The sequence below is a fragment of the Toxotes jaculatrix genome, chromosome 5 (assembly GCF_017976425.1).
Source record: "Toxotes jaculatrix isolate fToxJac2 chromosome 5, fToxJac2.pri, whole genome shotgun sequence".
Lineage (NCBI taxonomy): Eukaryota > Metazoa > Chordata > Actinopteri > Toxotidae > Toxotes > Toxotes jaculatrix.
The window spans coordinates 12,832,115-12,849,776 of record NC_054398.1 but is presented as its reverse complement, the minus strand read 5'-3'; the positions used below and the strand labels follow the sequence as shown (position 1 = coordinate 12,849,776).

At 40.6% G+C, this 17,662-nt stretch overlaps 1 protein-coding gene across 4 annotated transcripts in view; it reads right to left on the bottom strand.

The window, feature by feature from the left end:
- shank3a (SH3 and multiple ankyrin repeat domains 3a) overlaps positions 1 to 16,042 on the bottom strand; it is a 198,538-nt gene extending 182,496 nt beyond the window's left edge. For all 4 annotated transcript variants that reach the window (XR_005894099.1, XR_005894100.1, XM_041038626.1 and 1 more), the window contains exon 1: positions 15,958 to 16,042. The gene's annotated coding sequence lies outside the window, so the exon portion shown is untranslated. The remainder of the gene's footprint in view (positions 1 to 15,957) is intronic.
- Between the last annotated feature and the right edge of the window lie 1,620 nt (positions 16,043 to 17,662).

Below are 17,662 nucleotides of genomic sequence, written 5' to 3'. Positions count from 1 at the left end.
TTTAACAAGCGTATGCTTCACTGCTTTTGGCAGCAGTTTGGTGGAGGCCATTCGTGCCCCAGTGCACAAAGCTCGGTCGAAAAAGAAATAGGTTTGACATGCTCGGTGCCCTGACTTCAAAAACCACCAAACTCCTTTGGGATAATTTGGAAAACCAACTCTGTGCCAGTGCCAGTGGTTAACCTCACTGAAGCCCAGGAGCAAATCCTTGCAGTCAGGTTCCACAATCTTGTGGAAAAGCTACCCAGAAAAGAGGAAGCTGTTTTAACAGCATGTGATTTTGAATGATATGTTCAGTAATTACATCAACAGAATGTCTGGGTGTTATACGTTTGGTCATGTAGGCTAGTATGTGCAGTATTCATTTTGGGGCCTTTGTGAAGAAGGGGGTCACTGAAATGAGTAATCTGACTTTTCAACAGTTTTCCTTCTGTTTTTTAATCGTTATCTCTCATATCTTAACATTTCATTCACCATTAGATGACTGAAGTGGGTATGGGAGTCCAATGGGAGTGGAACTGCAATTTCATTTACTTCCAATAACTTCACTGAAATGATGAATAAGGACACCTATTTTGTTATTAGGTGGTTCTTTCACCACATTTCCCTTCATATAGTACAGAAGAATTAAAATACAATGTTAAATATCTTCATGTTCAAGCAGGCTATATCACCTCCTCCAGGTGGTATGTGTCTATTTGGGTATATATGAAAACATTAAGGGTGCCAAGTCTAGAATATAGAAGCAAGTTTGACATTAAAAAAAAAAAAAAAAGTTTTGGAAATTGATCTCTGCATTCACTATTGGCTTGCATTCTATTTCCCCCTGTGCTTAGTTTGCCCTAAGAGATTCAAAAATATAATCTTCACTTTTAGAAGTGAAATAACTGTCTATATACAGTCCTCCCAACAACTCAACTCATTTATCTCCTCCTCCTCCTTCAACCCTCTGTCAGATGAAAGAGACAAACTTAGAAAAACGCAAATGTACCAGCCAGAGAATATTCCTGAATGCATTGTACTGTATCAAGTGCTGGAGGGGAAAACAAAAAAGAGTCAAGTGTTTACAGCATTAGTGAAAAAGAAGGAAAGGGGATGAAAATTCTGCAGGTCCTACTTTCAAGTGCTGTCAACCTGTCTTTATGAAAAATTAGCTGTGACACTGCTGAAATTGCAAATTATGGGCTACTGTGTATGAGTGTGTTTGTGTGTGTGAATAAGAAAGTGTGCGTGTGAGATTGTGTATATGCAAGTTTATGAGTCCGGGAGAGCAACAAACAAGACAACACATGCTGGGCACAGGATGCATTTTTGCATTTTAAGTTGTCGCCAAAGTCAGCAAGTCCCAAGTGTCACCTGTGCATAGTTTTATGTGTTAATGTCTTTTAAAAGACACCACAAAAACAAGGAACAGGACGCTTTAGAGATAATAACAGCAACTATCTGTCATGTTTATTTGCTCTAAATGTCCACAAAAACCCATAACTGTCCATCTGAAATTTTCCAGTCAGGCAAATCTTGTCATCATACATGAGTTGATTTGCACAGTACACAAACCAAGACATTGTATGTTATTAATATCATTAGAAGCACCACCCTACAAAACAATGCACGCTGGCCTATAGACCCAGAAGGAAAGGCCAATATCTTTCCCTTACTTCCTGCCTACCAGAGCAGAACAATGAGCACGACTGACCTTCACTAAGACGATGTGGACGTAGGGTTATTGGAGGGTCACATATAAAGGATAGGTTTGATTCTGTCTTGATTATGATTCTCCTTGGGTCTGAAGGCAGCCTGTAATGAGGCAGGTTATAAGAGAATGCTGTTTAAACGCTATTATGACAAGATGCACAATGCCCTCTCAAACGGCTCATAGCTATTGTAATGATTGAAATGCTCTCTGTGTCATATATTAGCGTATCATCCCTTTAGTGCTCAGTTGAACTCTGGCTCCATAAGGCAGCAGAGGGGAGAGTGCGTCAGTATATGGAGATGGATGGCTGTGTGGGCCAACTGTTGGCCTTGGCAGCCGAGCCTCAACAATAGATCTGTGATGTGGCAAACTGGTGCTCTGCTGCGTGCTTAGACACATGGGACCACTAACACAAACACAGATACAAGCCGTCGTCTGTGCCGCCTTGGCAGGAACAACCCTCTGGGCAGTCCCATAGGCCTCTGCCACCCCACCCCTCCACTCCCTTTTTTGCTCTTCTCCTTAGGTCCTCTGTCTGTATCCATCTCTCAAGATCTCTGCTGGACTGCTGCCCAGAAAGCAGTGGAAAAGCCCTTTTACAGCAATAGTAAAAGACAGAAAAGTAGTACAGGCAGTGTGAGGGGGATGTTAGGTGGCTGTAGTGAAAAAGTCCTGAGAAGGGAGATAATGGTGCAAATAAATCCTGAAAACACACAATACAGAAGAGGAGTTACATGAATCGGGTAAGTGGATTGGACTAAACCAAAATACGGCAACACAATAAATTAATTATCTAACTACAGAACATGCTACAGTCTGTTGAGATGAGTTGAGACAACAGAACATCTGGTATTATTAATGGCCTGCATTTTGGACATTGAGATATCATAGTCAGTCTTTTGCACCTATACCAGTTCCAAGAAGTAGGTTTTACTGTGTTAGATAAAGGCTGAGAAAAACTGCAGGTCTTTTTACGTCAGCCCATCTTTCAGATTAGATGGGTTTTCAGGCTTAACTCAGCAAAGTAGTCCAGGTAACAGCTGATTCTTAGGAAAGGCCCCTTCAGTTGTACCTGTTTACAAGGTTTTACTAAACAACACAGGACGAATAACCCCTGCTATATATAAAAATACAAACAATAAAAAACTTTTATCAATTGAGAATTGCAAAGAGCGTTTATTGTTTCTTAGTTAATAACCTTTTTTTTAAAAAAGCATGCTTATTGTGGCAAACATTTCAGCAAACCTTGCCAGCTTTACTGTCATTACTTTGGAAGACTAGCAGGTTTCAGTCCTATATGTTTTAATGGAGGAACTACAATTACCATTCATTTCCATTTGGATTATAGTCTGTGCCTTTAACTCTATTTTTGCACTGTCTAATAATACATGTACAGAAGTACTCCAGCTGAGATGCACATTCATAGATTCAGACATTCATCTACATTAGGATTATTGAGGATTAGTCTCTCTACGAGTTGTTTTGTGAATGGGCTCTAGATGTAAATGAAGTGGGATCATTGGTATTGATCTGTGAGCACATGCCTACTGAGAGGGATAGCGTTAGTGTCTATACAAAGATTATTGATCAGCTGTTGCCAGGCTCAATAGAAACAAGCATATGCAAGGTAACAAGACACAATGATCACAGTAAACAGGGGATACACAGTATCACATGACATGCTACCGCTGTGAAGTTTATATTCCACACACAGCCTCTGAGGAGACAGACAGAGAGAAAGAATTAATGAATAGAGAAAGAGACAAGGAGCGTAAAGACAGACCAGCTTGCAGATGAGCAAGAGAAGGGTGGAGAGATGGAGAGAGATGGATGACTTGCACCTGGCAGGGGGAGATTGATTAATTGTTTGTGAAGAGGGAGAAAAATTGAACAGATAATGGAAAGGAAACACAAGAATAAAGAGACAGATAAAATGATCGCCAGGGAGACAGAGCTCTGGATTTGTGTGGATGTGTGGTTGTTGATATTGATAAAAGGTTGATAAATATGGAAAATGTGTTGTGCAAAATTAGAGAAAATAACAAAAGGCTCAAGGGAGGAGAGCGAGAGCAGGAGAGGAAGTGAGAGTTTTGGGGAGGGAAGCGTAACGAACCAAATCACAGAGTTCATCTCCTGGCTTTAAACCACTCCAAGTGTCTTTCCTTGTTAATCCATCATCAACTGTTCCCATATCCCTGCTGCCAGGCTGGAATGTGTGTTGTCCTGGGTGAATAAACAACCTGATAAATGAAGGTCAGAACCAGACAAAGTGCCCACTCTCAAAACTGTTGCCGTGGGGCACAAGGGCCAAGTAAACCATTTACTGACCTGCAGCGTGGGGTGTATGTCTGTGTTTAAACAGCCACATTTTGTCTAGAATCAGTTTAGTTCTTATTTATGTGTTGGTCGGCTAATTAATGTAAAAGAGATTCAATTTTGTGTCCACCTTGTCTCAGACGCACTGCACTGTTTATGATAGCCAGTTTTGACGGGTGTGAACAGCTGGTGGTGTAAAAAAAAACTGGACTTTGTTTCACTGTGCATGTACTTGTGTGTGTGTGTGTGTGTGTGTGTGTGTGTGTGCATGTGTGTGTGCGTGTGTGTGTGAGTGTGTGAGTGTGTGTGTGTGTGTGTGCTTTGCAGAAAGATAGATAGCCGGCGCTGCTGTGCGGCTCAGTGTTCAGCCATGCAGAACACAGAAACAGTAATCAAACAGAAAGGCAAAAACAAACCACCATGACTACAACCTGGAACACCTGCTATCACACATTTGACTGGGCTTCAGTCTCTAGCCCACCATCAAAGATTTGCTCTGCAAATAGCTGTAGCAGCCTGGGAATATGGTTAGCCATTAGTGAAGGACACCTATTTAGGAGGTCGTGGGTTTAGCAAATACCACAGAGGTACCTGGCATAAAGAGACATTTAACAGTTTGGAGCTATATTACAGACAAGATAGACAACATCAAATCACGTCGTCCTCTTGCTGCTATAGTTATTTAAAAATCAACAAAAATAGCATGTGGGAAATTTTGCATTGTCTTACGCATCAAGTCACATGCCCACTTCAGGGCATGTGACTTGATGCTTAAATCAGGTTTGCTCATTTAGTTAATAGGGATGGAATCAATCTGTTGTTCAAACACGTGTCATTCTGTGAGGAAAAGCCATTTTGCCTCCACAATTATTTTCCAAGTCAATTACATTCCATGCCACTTTGTTCAAAACAAATGACAAATACGTTATGAGAATGAAATGCTGATGGAAAATGCACCACTGAAACCAATATATAAACCAACTTAAGACTCAGGTTGAATTTCAAGTTTCTTTTTTCCTCCAGATGAACAGTCCGAATATTCCTTGTACATAACTTTAAAGCAAAATGGAAATTAAGAAAGTCATCCCCAAGCAGATATAGATGAGCTCAAACCCCTCTTGAGTCCTGCCTGAATTGAATTTTGATTTTGATTAGGATTGATGGAGATATTAACAGATTATGTTCTGAGTTGAACTCTATTTGAAGATATTTGCTGCACTCTCCGCAGCACAGATGCGGCAGAGTTTACTGTTGCAGTTTGTCTCAACAAACCCACCACCACCACCACCAGCTCTAGAAGAGCTGAGCTAAACTAACTCTGACATGGCTGTCACCAAAGTCATTTAACAAGGCTAATACACATGCTAACACATACTCAACAACACATTCAAATTCACTTAGATATGCACACATACAAATGTGGACACACACGCGCTCTCTCTATACCAGTAATAATTGCTGATTAGCCTTATCAGCATCATCAAACTTCAACGCATCACTATGGGGTAGATTACACAGACAACCATACCCATGATAATGATAATGGAAATGGAGAGTACTCATCATCAGCCATGAAACCGACTCTGATTACAGTCATTATTAATTATGATGACTTGGACTGATTAATAATTTAAATAATCAAGTTGATGGGTCTAACTAGGTGGTGTATGAAGCTTATTAAACATTTTTTTCTGCTTCAAATAGTTCCTACTTTAACCATTTTTTCAGTGTTTACTATATACTATATACTGTATATTTGAAATTTTCAATTGTTTTAAGTTTCAAAAGTTTCTTTCAGCCTGTCATTCAAATTGCAAATATCAGTTTGGACTAAGATCAAAACTTTACTACTGACTGTTTTATAAAACACCATTACTTTTCATGTGGGCTCCTGTGTAGAAAGTGTGTGTGTGTGTGCGTGCGTGCATGTGAGTGTGATTTGCTCCTTCACTGACAGATCGTTAAACTAGCAGAGCCAAATGAGGTGCTTCCTCATTAGCCTCGTTAAGCTGAACCCTTGTTTTGTTAATTGACATAAAAAAACAAACACTTGCTCATGAAAGAGAAGCTGCCAATTATCTACTGTCCCCTCCCCCTGCTTTCTCTGTCCTGCTCTATATGTGTATGTGTCTGTGCTTGTTTTGTGAATCAGTGCCAACAGAAGATTCAAGCTTTGTATGGATCCTTCATTCATCCCAAATGAAACATTCTTTTATGTCGTAATTGCTTTATTACTTGTTGATAACCTATTTTCATGAATGATTACATCAACCGAATAGACAGCCATTTCCTCTAAACTTTGGAAATGAATCAAAGTCTGACATTTGTGCAGTGGTAAAGCTTTTAAAAGGATTATTACTTTTAGTATTTTGCCCCAAGTGGACAGTGGACAGCGGTGAGGGGAATGATCGTTATAAAGGTACTTGGCTGGACAAGAATCCAGGATGTTGTAAGCCTCAGACAGTGAAAATCTGAATGCAAACAACTTATACTTAAGAGTGTTACAGCTCGTTAAAAAAATGTGTGTGTGTGTGTGTGTGTGTATTATAGGAAGTGAACAAAAAAGCATTTTTGGCTTTGTAAAACTGAGTTGACACTGTTTTATATGTTTTAGGTCAGTATATCAAATAGTGTTTTATGTTGATTTATCCACTTGGGAGAATCCTGTTCTTCTGAACTTAAGCAAAAGAAGCATGCCTGCTGGTAACCATAGAGACCCCACAGCATTTCTAAGAGCGACATAGAAGAAAGCTTTTGTCAGACAGTTTCACATACTGTGCAAACGACCCAGTGCTTTGTAAGTCTTACTCACACACGCAAAGGCACAATGGATGTCATGCAACTACCAGCAAAGTATGAAATCAATAATTGCAGTGATTGCCATGTGGAAATAAGGTGATCACTTGCAGCAGAAAAAACAAGCTGTCAATGAGTCTAATAGCCTTCAGCTAGCAAGCCCACACTATGCACACATAAACACACACACACCTATGTACACACACTCACAGGCACAAGCTGGATACCCTCCCTGGGACTTGGAACAGCAGTGTTTGAGTTGTTGCGATGGTGACAAATGCATAGGAAAAGAGAGGAGAGAAATGAGATTTTTGTGGGAAACATTTAATCTCTTTCACACATGGTGCCAGATAACACTGCACAAAGACAGACAAACACACACCACACACACACACACACAGATGGAACGCGGGCTCAGAAATGGGTGTGAACAGGAAGTGAACAGAGGCAATCGCTCTAAATGGGACAAAACATGTAGTTATGGAACATGGAAAGATTTATTACCCATCCACCCTTGCTTGGGCAAAAAGGTGACCTCATGTAACTCGGCAGAAAAAATGTGACGGCTGCAAGTCACGTTGTACTATCTAGAGTTTGAGTGACATTTCCTAAGCTTCTCCAGAACATATAAACAAAGCAACCCCAACAGCAATGTCGACCAAGAAATACACCGACAAAGACGCACATGCAAACACAGACACATGCAAACTCCCTGACACACACACACACACACACACAGAAATCCTGGATGATAAGGAGAGGGAGGGACTGGCTGAGGGATGTCTTTGCTTGACATTTGTAGAGAAATCACAGTGAGAGGGGAGAGAGAGAGAAACATCAGCCGGGAATGAGTGTGGGCAACCAGGACCTAGGAGAGGAAATCAATGACTCCCACATCAGTGTCTGCTAAAGACACTGTCAACAACACTGTCGACATTACAAGGAGTTTCTCACAGGCTCACATGCCTCAAATCTGCTCTCGTAAGAGGCGTTAAAGGAAGCCTTAATTGTAGGAAAATGGCTGTGGTGGAAAGAACATTTCTTTAAATACAGTGCTTAACTGCACTTTTGAGTTACTTAACGTTTGTATTTTGTTCTACTTTGAACTTCTATTTGACTGCTTTGGTTATTAGTTACCTCTGAAATTAAAAAGACTAGGTCAAAACTTTGTATATGGCTGACAGTGTACGGCCAATGTGAAAAATTGAGGACCTAGTTGAAAACTGTTGTGGAACTGCTTTCAAAGGAAAGTAGCTAAAGCCTGCTCAAAAAGTCGCTAAATGTCATTAGATGACAAAAAGCTTATTAGCATATAAGTTACATTATTGCGTCAAATTTGCATTCTGTGTAGTGTCAGCCAGTTTCTACTTCTTCCACCCCTGGAAAATGGTGGCAGTGGAACATCTGGTCAAAGAAACAGAATAAATGAAATTCAAAATTAAATGATAATAAGACACTGGGTTATCACTCAGTTATCTACTCTGGTGGTACTCATCTGTTTATTGGTGGGGACTGTTCAAAACTGTAACCAAACAGTTGGCTATGTTAAAAATCAGCACAAAAGCATGTGCTAGTGGTTCAAACGCACACACTATAGATCTTTGTTGCGCATCAAAATAGAAAATCTGTTAAAGTTTAGAGAAGAAAAAGAAAAGGAAGTACCTCCTTGGTGCTGGTGACACACAGTCAAGTCTCTAATGTACCACATGGATTCTTCTGCCACCAGCCTACCACGTGTAGAAACAGAGATGAAGAGAGTGAGAAGAAGACTCATCTGCAGGAAGAGTTTAAGGAATAGCTGTGGCAGCTTTGGTAATCTTGTCCTGCCAAGTGTCCATCTTTTGTTACAACTTTTGGGAGCTGGATATCAAGCTCTGAATAATCCCAGCAGGTCCTGTTACAAGTACAGATAAGCCTATCCCCTAACATCTCCCCTGTGTATCTGTGAGTGTGCTTGTGGGTTGACATGGCTGTACACTGCTATGTCCTCTTATAGCTGTCATGCATTCACATTACTATGTGCATTCATGCGTGGGTGCATATTTGTTAAGACTGTGTGTGTGTGTGTGTGTGTATTAATTTATCCCCTTGGTTGTCTATGGCAGAGCCCCTATCTGAATCTTCATGCTAGTGAATAAGCTTATTAAAGTCAGCGGTCCCAGCAGTCCAGCGCATCAAAGACTACCAATTACCATCCACATTACAAAGACTGTGCTGATGTAAATGGATGTGTAGTTCTGCTTCATATCCTTTCAACCAGGGATTGTCAGACTGTGGAGCTGTGTGCTGATGATCCTAACAGGGCTTTGATTAACCTGACTGGGTTTCAGTAATGAAAGAGACAAAGTAATTGCAGAAACCTGAGTTCCTCTGATCATTTAAGTAAATACTAAGTGAATTATGTCAATAATAAGTATTTGGTGATAGAGTTGATCTTACACTTGTCACAAAGACTTGTATTTATACCCGTGATTAAGAAATAGCCATGTTCAAAATATGCAATGAAATGCCTCGACAGTGAGAGACACAATACCTCAAGGTCTGTTCTCTCTTCCTCTCCTTCTCTCTGTCTCTCTTACTTGCTGCAGAGCTTTCACCAGGTCGCTATGGTAACTTAGGTTTCCTGCCAAGATCACTTCCAATGCACCAGATTTGACATTCCTCCTTTCTCCATTTCCTCCTTTTCCTCTCCCTGTCCATCACTCTGTCTTCTCTTCCTGTTCTCACCTATCTGTGATTCACCTGGTTGCCAAGAAGCAAGAGGCATATCAGTAATCCCCCGTAAACTCTAGCTGACATCAATTGAGCTCAGATAGCCCTCAGTACTCATCTTCCTCACCCATCCACCTGTCTCACAAAGTGGGTTAGCCGTTTGTGTGTCAACTTTGTGTTGTGGCATGGACAGATTTTTTTTTCAACAAGTATTCCTAGCAAAATATTATAATTTCTGCATCATCTTGCATATTGTTAAATACTCACGCGTTTAGAAAAAACACCTTTCCGTCATGATAAAAGTAACTTATAATTAATTTGATCAAGAGAAAAGCCTGCTTGCCTGAGGTATTAAACCAACTATCAAAACATGTACGTACATTTCTTTCCCTCAACTCATGTGCATACACAATACGCAAGGAGTGAATGTGCTTTTTGGAGTTTAATTACCTGTGATAATAGGTGTAATTGTGTCAGATGTTTGGGGATTAGAGTAGAGCTCCAGTCAAAGTATGATTATTGAGGTGTTTCTCTTCACTGGTTTTTCAGGGTGAAAGGTTCTCGAGGGGCTCCACTTCAGCGGGGAAATCAAACTGCTGGTGCCTAGACTCCCTTGAAACCAAGCGACCTTAATGCTAGAGACTGTACTAGGACAAAGTACAATGATTTCTACTTACCGCACTAATTCAGTTCATTGGAACTCAGAGAAATAGCACAATGTTGAAAACTGGCTCTTGATCATGTGTGGCCAGCCAGTTCATTAGAGTGTATGACTGGGTGCCTTTTTGGCTCCAACAGTAAGGAGTATGTATTATCATATACTATAATATCCATGATCATCTTTTCATTAGTGTATAATCATCAGAAACCAAGAATCACTGTGTTTTTGTTAACTTCGAATGAGCCCTTCATAACTACATAGTGAGTGGGTCCTCCTCCATGGAGCCCACCATGTTGCACAATCATGTTCCTATCGTAGCCCAGGAGGCTCAAACCAAAGACTGGCTGTAGAGACGGCCTTTTGTGTTTTGACATTACCTGTAGGTGAGGGATATTATGGTTGTAATCTGCAAGCTCACTTCTAGATGGCATTAAATCCTACACATTGGTCCTTTAAAACTACTTGATAATCTTCCTGAGAATGACCATTCTTCCAATTCATAACTGTAGCAAAAGACAAAATTAGTAAATTGGTAATGTGGAATTTTTTTTTTATTTTTACTGAAGAAATTTACATATTTCCACGGGATTAAAATCACCAAAGATCTCTGCAACTCTTACAAATCACATCACCAAGTATAATTAGCCCTATCTGAGTACAGGACTTCAGAAAGTATTTAACAGCAGTAAGTTTTCAGTGGCCGCCACGCTCTGACCTCACTGTCCAGTGCTGTCACTAAGCAACAAATGCTGCACAGGACATTCAGAGGACAGAAACAGACTGAGGGATGCACTTAATAAAAGACACAGCAAGCACTGACCTATACACGCACCAAAAGTTTCCCAGGAGCATCTGCTCTGAAAGCAAACCACATACTGAGGTCAATAGGAAGACAGACTGACTGAACACACATATTCATACATGCACACATGTACACAATAGGATCCTATCCTTACACATATATTTCACGTTCAAAGCCCTAACCCTTATAGCAGCCATAATAATTGCATATGTTACCTATACCTTTACAGACACCCTGGCCTGAATTCTGATTTGTAACCTTAACCCCATGGAAACCATTTTGCTAATGAGGTCTGGGAAACATGCAATCACTTTTCTTGGTTTTCTGTTGTAGTGGGGGCGCGGTGACTCCACAAGGACGAGCCCTCTCTTTCTTTCCCTCTGTCTGTCTTCTCTATTTCACTTTCTCTTTTTTCCCCCGCCTCCGCACACACACTTCCACACACAAAGATTTCCACCAAAGTGCGGTGCCGAGCACTAATTACTCTGCCTATCGGCCTGCCTCTCAGCTTTGACTCCTGCCTTCTTAGAGCTATTGGCTGATAGTTTGGTGGTGATGAGCCACTGAGAGTTAGGAGAGGAGAAAACTGGGATTGTCTGGAACTCTGTCCAGCTATAAGATGAGAACCTATGAGACCTCTGCCTGTCTATGCCTGTCCAGTGGCCACTTCTGGCAAAGCAGAGACAGTGAGCGTGCAACTTAGGCCCAGATCTGATAAAGAGAAATACATCTGAGAGATGTGACAGAGACAGATTAATCAGGATGGTAGGACTGCGTTGGTCTTGCCCAAATATGGATTTCAGGATCTAAAGCTACCCAACTGGCATGCATGTGTCAGCCTGTTGTCAGTCTAGATGTGAAATTTGTTTTAGAATTCAGTGACTACTCCAGAGACAAATGTACATCAATAAAAGTCTAAGTTTAAAAAGTCTTTGCTGAAAACTGTGAAAGAAATGAAGGGAAATCTATATTTAGGGAAGACCAATACCCACATTTACGTCAGATTTATGATTCTCCTTACCCTGTGAGACAGGACTAAGCATCACTGAGTCATACATGCACACAGACACAGACACACACGCCGTATTAATTCCTGGAACTTTTGCAACCTTCCCCTTGGAAAAAAAAAAATCCAACTGGAAGGCTGGAAGAACTGTAATGAGTTTCTCTGTTTTCTTTGTTTTTGGCCAAAAGCTGAATTGTGATCAGAGTGGGTGTGCTACCATTGCACAGAGCAGAGAGTAGGAACTGCTCCACAGATGAGACACATTTTTCTAACTGTATGCAGAGGGCAAGACTTCAAAGACAAACCCTAAGCTTCAACACTGTTAATTAGGTTAGGCCATTTTATATGAAAACAAAACAGTAATTCAATCAGAAATGTAATATGTATCAGAAAGAGACTGCAATCATCAAATTCATATTATCATAGTCATTTTCTTCCATTTGTGATGGCTAAAGCATTGTTGATATTGCTGATATTGAAAGTGTAACAACCGTATTGTTTTATACGCTCTCCTGCAGTTCTCTGTAATTGCATTCACTTCACTCAATGTGTGTTTGCACACACATTTGTGCATGACTGCTGTCTGTCTGTCTGCCTGTTGTTCTGTCTGTTTCTATGGGTACCTGGCTGTCTATTCTTTCCATTCAAAAGATCTGATCCTGTGCATTTACTAATGTATATGTCTGTGTTGGAGCCTGGCAGACAAACACTACTTCTATGAGCAAAAAGGCGCAGAAGCTGTGAGACCTTGTTCCACATCTCTGAAGCATGTAAACTGCAGATCCTCGATCACTGTCCAACTGTGCTTTTTTTCCCATCTCTTAAGCCCAAACACATAGAGGCCAGTGAGTTCTCTTTGCATGTAAGCAGCAGGTTGTAGCTGAGACTGTGCTCCCCATCAGCTTTGTGATAACTCAAGCTTCTGTTCCAGCTCTCACTGATTATAATGGAGCCGCTTAATTGAGTTAACCACTGCTGAGTGCTAGGGGCTGCTAATAAGAGTGCAATGGATGGATGGAAAAGTTAACCATTTAAAAACAACAATGTTTAGGTATTGTAGCCTTAATTCTGCGAACATAGGTGAATTGCTTTGTTTAAAGCCTCAGCCCTATAATGCTGGCATGTGACATGCACCTCATGGGGCAGTAGGTCAGTAAGTCAAAGATGGTTTAGCAGTGCCATCACTGTAAGATGTGACCACAAAAAACATTTGGTCGCTAAGTGATCATGATGAATAAACAGCATACAACTTGCCACAGATGGATTAATCGTATTCATCCAAATTGTACAACACCAAGTCAAAATCATTATCCACTAAACTGAATCAGTAGAGTTGAAGATGTGTTGCCACTAATCCAAGAGCCCTCTTCAGCTCTGAGCTGATGAAGCCTGGGTGAGTGGTTTATTTCATTTGGGCATGACAAACCAGTAAGGGGCAAACAGCAACTCTTCAGCTATTTTCTACTGTGAAAGGGGAAGAAGGAGTTGACCAAGAACAGTCCACAGCGTGCCCCTCACAGATCAGTTTTCCTGGTGCTAACCATGGACCTTAAGAAGGACTCAGACACATAAAGCAAACACTACATGCTGAATAGATGGGGTGCTATTTATGTTACAGCTACACAAATCTGCTGCACAGATATTCCACTGAACAAACTGCTGAGGCACGAAGGTGTGTGAAATGCCATTGCATACTGCAGAAGGATGATAGAGCACCAGCCAGCATATCTGCATAACCCGAGATACAACCCTGTGTTGTGCTGGTGTCACGGCAGGGAGTGCAAGCATCTGACTTCACCCTCTTAAGCCCATACAGCCCATTAGAGGGTAAAACCTACATGAAATAAAGGCAAGGTTGTGCATTTTTACTCCAGCTCTAGAAAGCACAGGTGGAACCCCTGTTGCCTGCCTGCTCCTCAACTCACCTTGGAGACCAGGTTAGACCAGAGTAAGACGACAATTCACAAAGCCTTTACCAAGAAGGCCAGTTCTGTAACATCAGAGCCAGTTAGAGGGCTTAGCTGCCTGTGTCAATTACAGTCGAATGGCGTAAGGTTTATTTATATTGCCCAAAAACACAAATATGTCTCTGAGAACTTAAAATCTGAACAAAATAACACATCTTGTAACTTTCTGTGTTCATAGAACTAGTGTTACAAAATACAATTTTTTTGTTTGATAAACCTTGGGGGAGGAAACGTGTTCATTTATTTTTATACTACAACACTCTGTAGCCACTCATGTCACTCATACACAGACATCTGCTCCACCACACAAACAACATGATTCATGCAAGAGCTCACTGATTGAAAACACTGCATTCAATTACAATCTGAATGTTTGCCATGAAAACAACCTAGAATTACCCGATAACAGACTTCTAATCTTAAGGCACATTCCTGTCTGATGAACTGAGGGAAATATAATGTTGGAGTTGCAAGAGAATTACATCACAAAATAATCCATGACTTCATTAAATATCTTGTTCTATTGATCTACATGTGCAATTATTAGATGTAAGCAAGCATCTCATCTAGCAGCACTTGTGGTGTTCATCAGGCTCACATGTGAAATACTGAAAGAGGTGCTTTGAAAAATTCAGACAACAATAACACTACCAGTACACCACATCCACAGTGGGCAGAGAGAGTTGCCTAAACATAAAACAGAATAAAACTGGAGGCAGAGAGGGGAAAAGACACATGAAGGAAATTAGAGAAAGACAATAAAAACACGTGGAGAAGTGATGTTTTACTTGAGTGTGTTTTTGAGGTCACCAAAATGTTAAACGCTCGATCAGTTTTTGAAGATGGAGGGATAGAGGGCAGGCACGCGAAGTAAGAAAAAGAGATAGAGAGATGAAACAACAGTGAAAATGTGAGAGACGGTGAAGCCGGCGGCAAAGTCAGCACTGTCATTACAGTGACGATTAGATCAGCAGGAGGGGTGAAACCACGGAGCAGAGACACTAAGCACCTCAGAACATAGCTGAGAGGCTCTGACATGACCTTCATGAGCTAACCACTAATGCTGCTGGGACCCAGTACTCAGGTGACCCTGCAAAACTAACACATAAACCAATAACACACCGATCAGCATTACAAGGGGGAATTGCAGGGTAAGCCACATCATATTTGAATGATAAATTACCTATGATAAGTAACAGTGGTGATGTGCGATATATTGTAAAATAACCAAAGATTTGTTCACTCTATTGAACAGGAACCACCAGCTATAATATGAAAATGTTGCTCACATGTTAACTCATCAATAATAATAGCAAAATAATACAATTTATAATAAAATAACACTGATAGGAGCCATTCTGTGTCCTGCTAAGTACTTTTATTTTGATATTTTAAGTAAATTTTGCTGTCAATACTTTCACTTAAATATGAGATTGAACAATTTTATATTGTTGTGTTGTTTCTTCTAGTAGTAAAGGATCTGAATACTTCTTCGTCCCTGATCGTGATCCTGGTGACACTGTCAAACTAATGTGCTGTGGACCATGTCATGATGTGCTGCTGTTTAATAATTTGTCCCATCTTTAATCTGCATGTTAAATTATTTAAATGGGTAAATCAAAACACTGAACTCTAAACCCTGAGAGCCTCTGTGTGGTGTCACATTCAAAAGAAGATTATATCGTGTCTGTAGACCGAGGAAAATTAACGCGATCAGATACCATCTGTTGAAAGAAGAGGCAAGACGTCAACTCAAGTCTGTGCAAATACAACTCCTCAAAGTATGTTTTGAGGTCAGCGTCTTCCAGGTCTTCTCTGTGCTGACCCAGTTCTTGTGAAGTCAAATCGAATTCAAATACAATGGCAAACGCAGCTTTGAAGGATAATCTAGTGTGGTTCATTATATCTCTCTCAAACATAACAATATGCTTCAATCAGAGTAATAATACCAAAGCAGCATAACCACCTGTACAACTCTGGATGCTCTGTTTCCAACAATACCTCAGCTTGTTGTTGTTTCTTACAGCAACAGTTGAAATATCCAGCTGGAGACAATTAAAGTGTCAGTGTCTAATTTCAGTGCTCATGTAGCTCAAAACAACGTAAAACAGATACCAGAGCTTTTGTTAACACACACACACAGTGTTTAACCTCCTACAATGATCGACCAAAAGTTCACTGACCTCAGTCTTGGTGTTTTTGCAGCTCCCCACCCCGTGTTTGTGAAATAGTAACAGCAGTGAATGACGCATAGGAGAGAGAGAGAGAGAAAGAGAGAGAGAGAAAGAAAGAGAGGGCCTGAAAGTGACAGATGAGTCTGACTCTCGCCCCAAAGTGCTCGTCTCATTCTTGATGCGGGGTTAGAGACAAACAGTCAATCATTCTTTGCGGTGGCTCCCCTTATAGGCATCTCTCAGCCAATGAGGTATGAATCAGAGGCAGAGGTTCAGAATTCACCCCAAGCTTCATGTCTGGAGAGAGAAACACCATATCAGATGGAGGGAGAAATTCTTCTTTGTGAAGTCTAATTGCTAATTGTTGAGCTGAGAAAATAGATGAAAAAACCTGAAAAGATATTAGATAAAGCCTGTGGTTTTTTTTTATGATGCAGAAATCTTCTCCAGATTGGAGAGGGTTTGTCATATTGCTCAGCCATCCAATGGTGTTTTCATACGTATTAGCCTTAGTGTTTGCTTTTTTGGTTATGTAATTGCTTTGTAACGGAGAATAATAAGGTTGTATAAACTGCACAAAGTCACAAGGATGCAGATTGAAGTAAAGCACAAGTTAGAGGGATTATACATCCTTGAACTACAGCTTTAAAATTGACAGCAGCCTCAAAAGTAATTTCTCTGTTGTTGCACACTGTAACCTCCAATGACTCAGATGGGTGTGTGTATGTGTGAGAGTATGTGTGTGTGTGTGTGAGAGAGAGAGAGAGAGAGAGAGTCTGCACATGTGTATCTGTGTATCTGTATCAATCTCTAGGGCAAGATAATTTTCTTAATCATGGAAGGATTCTCAGAGGAAGAGACTGTAATATAGCCAATTACTCTGCCTTCCACCATTAACAATGACAGATATTAGTCTTGGAGGTAGCAAAAGCTGGAAACACAACCTCCTTTGTTGAGATACACAGCTGCAGAATACAGAACACAGTGCAATGAATCTTCCCTTCGTAATTTGACTTAAAGGAAATAGTTTGGTATTTTGGAAAATATGTGCTTTTGCTTTCTTGTGAGTTTCTTCTGAGTATTAGATGAGAAGATTGATACCACTCTCATGTTACAGTCAGGATACGGTTCGGTTAGCTTAAGGCCAGGAAACAGGTTTCCAGGTAACCAGCCGAGAATCAAGGAAATACCTGCTGTCTGGCACAAAACCCCAAAATCACAACTTGCGGCTTTTACACTTTGGTTTTTGTGAACAAACGTTACGTGTTGATGCTGGTTGGTGGATTTGGTTAAGTTTGGACAGAGTCAGGCTGTTTCCCCCTGTTTTCAGTCTTTATGCTATGTTAAGGTTACCCTCTCCAGGATGTAGCTTCATATTTAGCATAAGAGTGATATTGATCTTCTTCTTTAGCTCACAACAAGAAAGCAAAATGGTATGGATTAGGGTAAAGCTATTGACAGAAAATAGATACAAGGTTCCCAGGTGTTTAAGGGAAAGCACTCACATTGGGGACATCCCTGTACAACTTTTT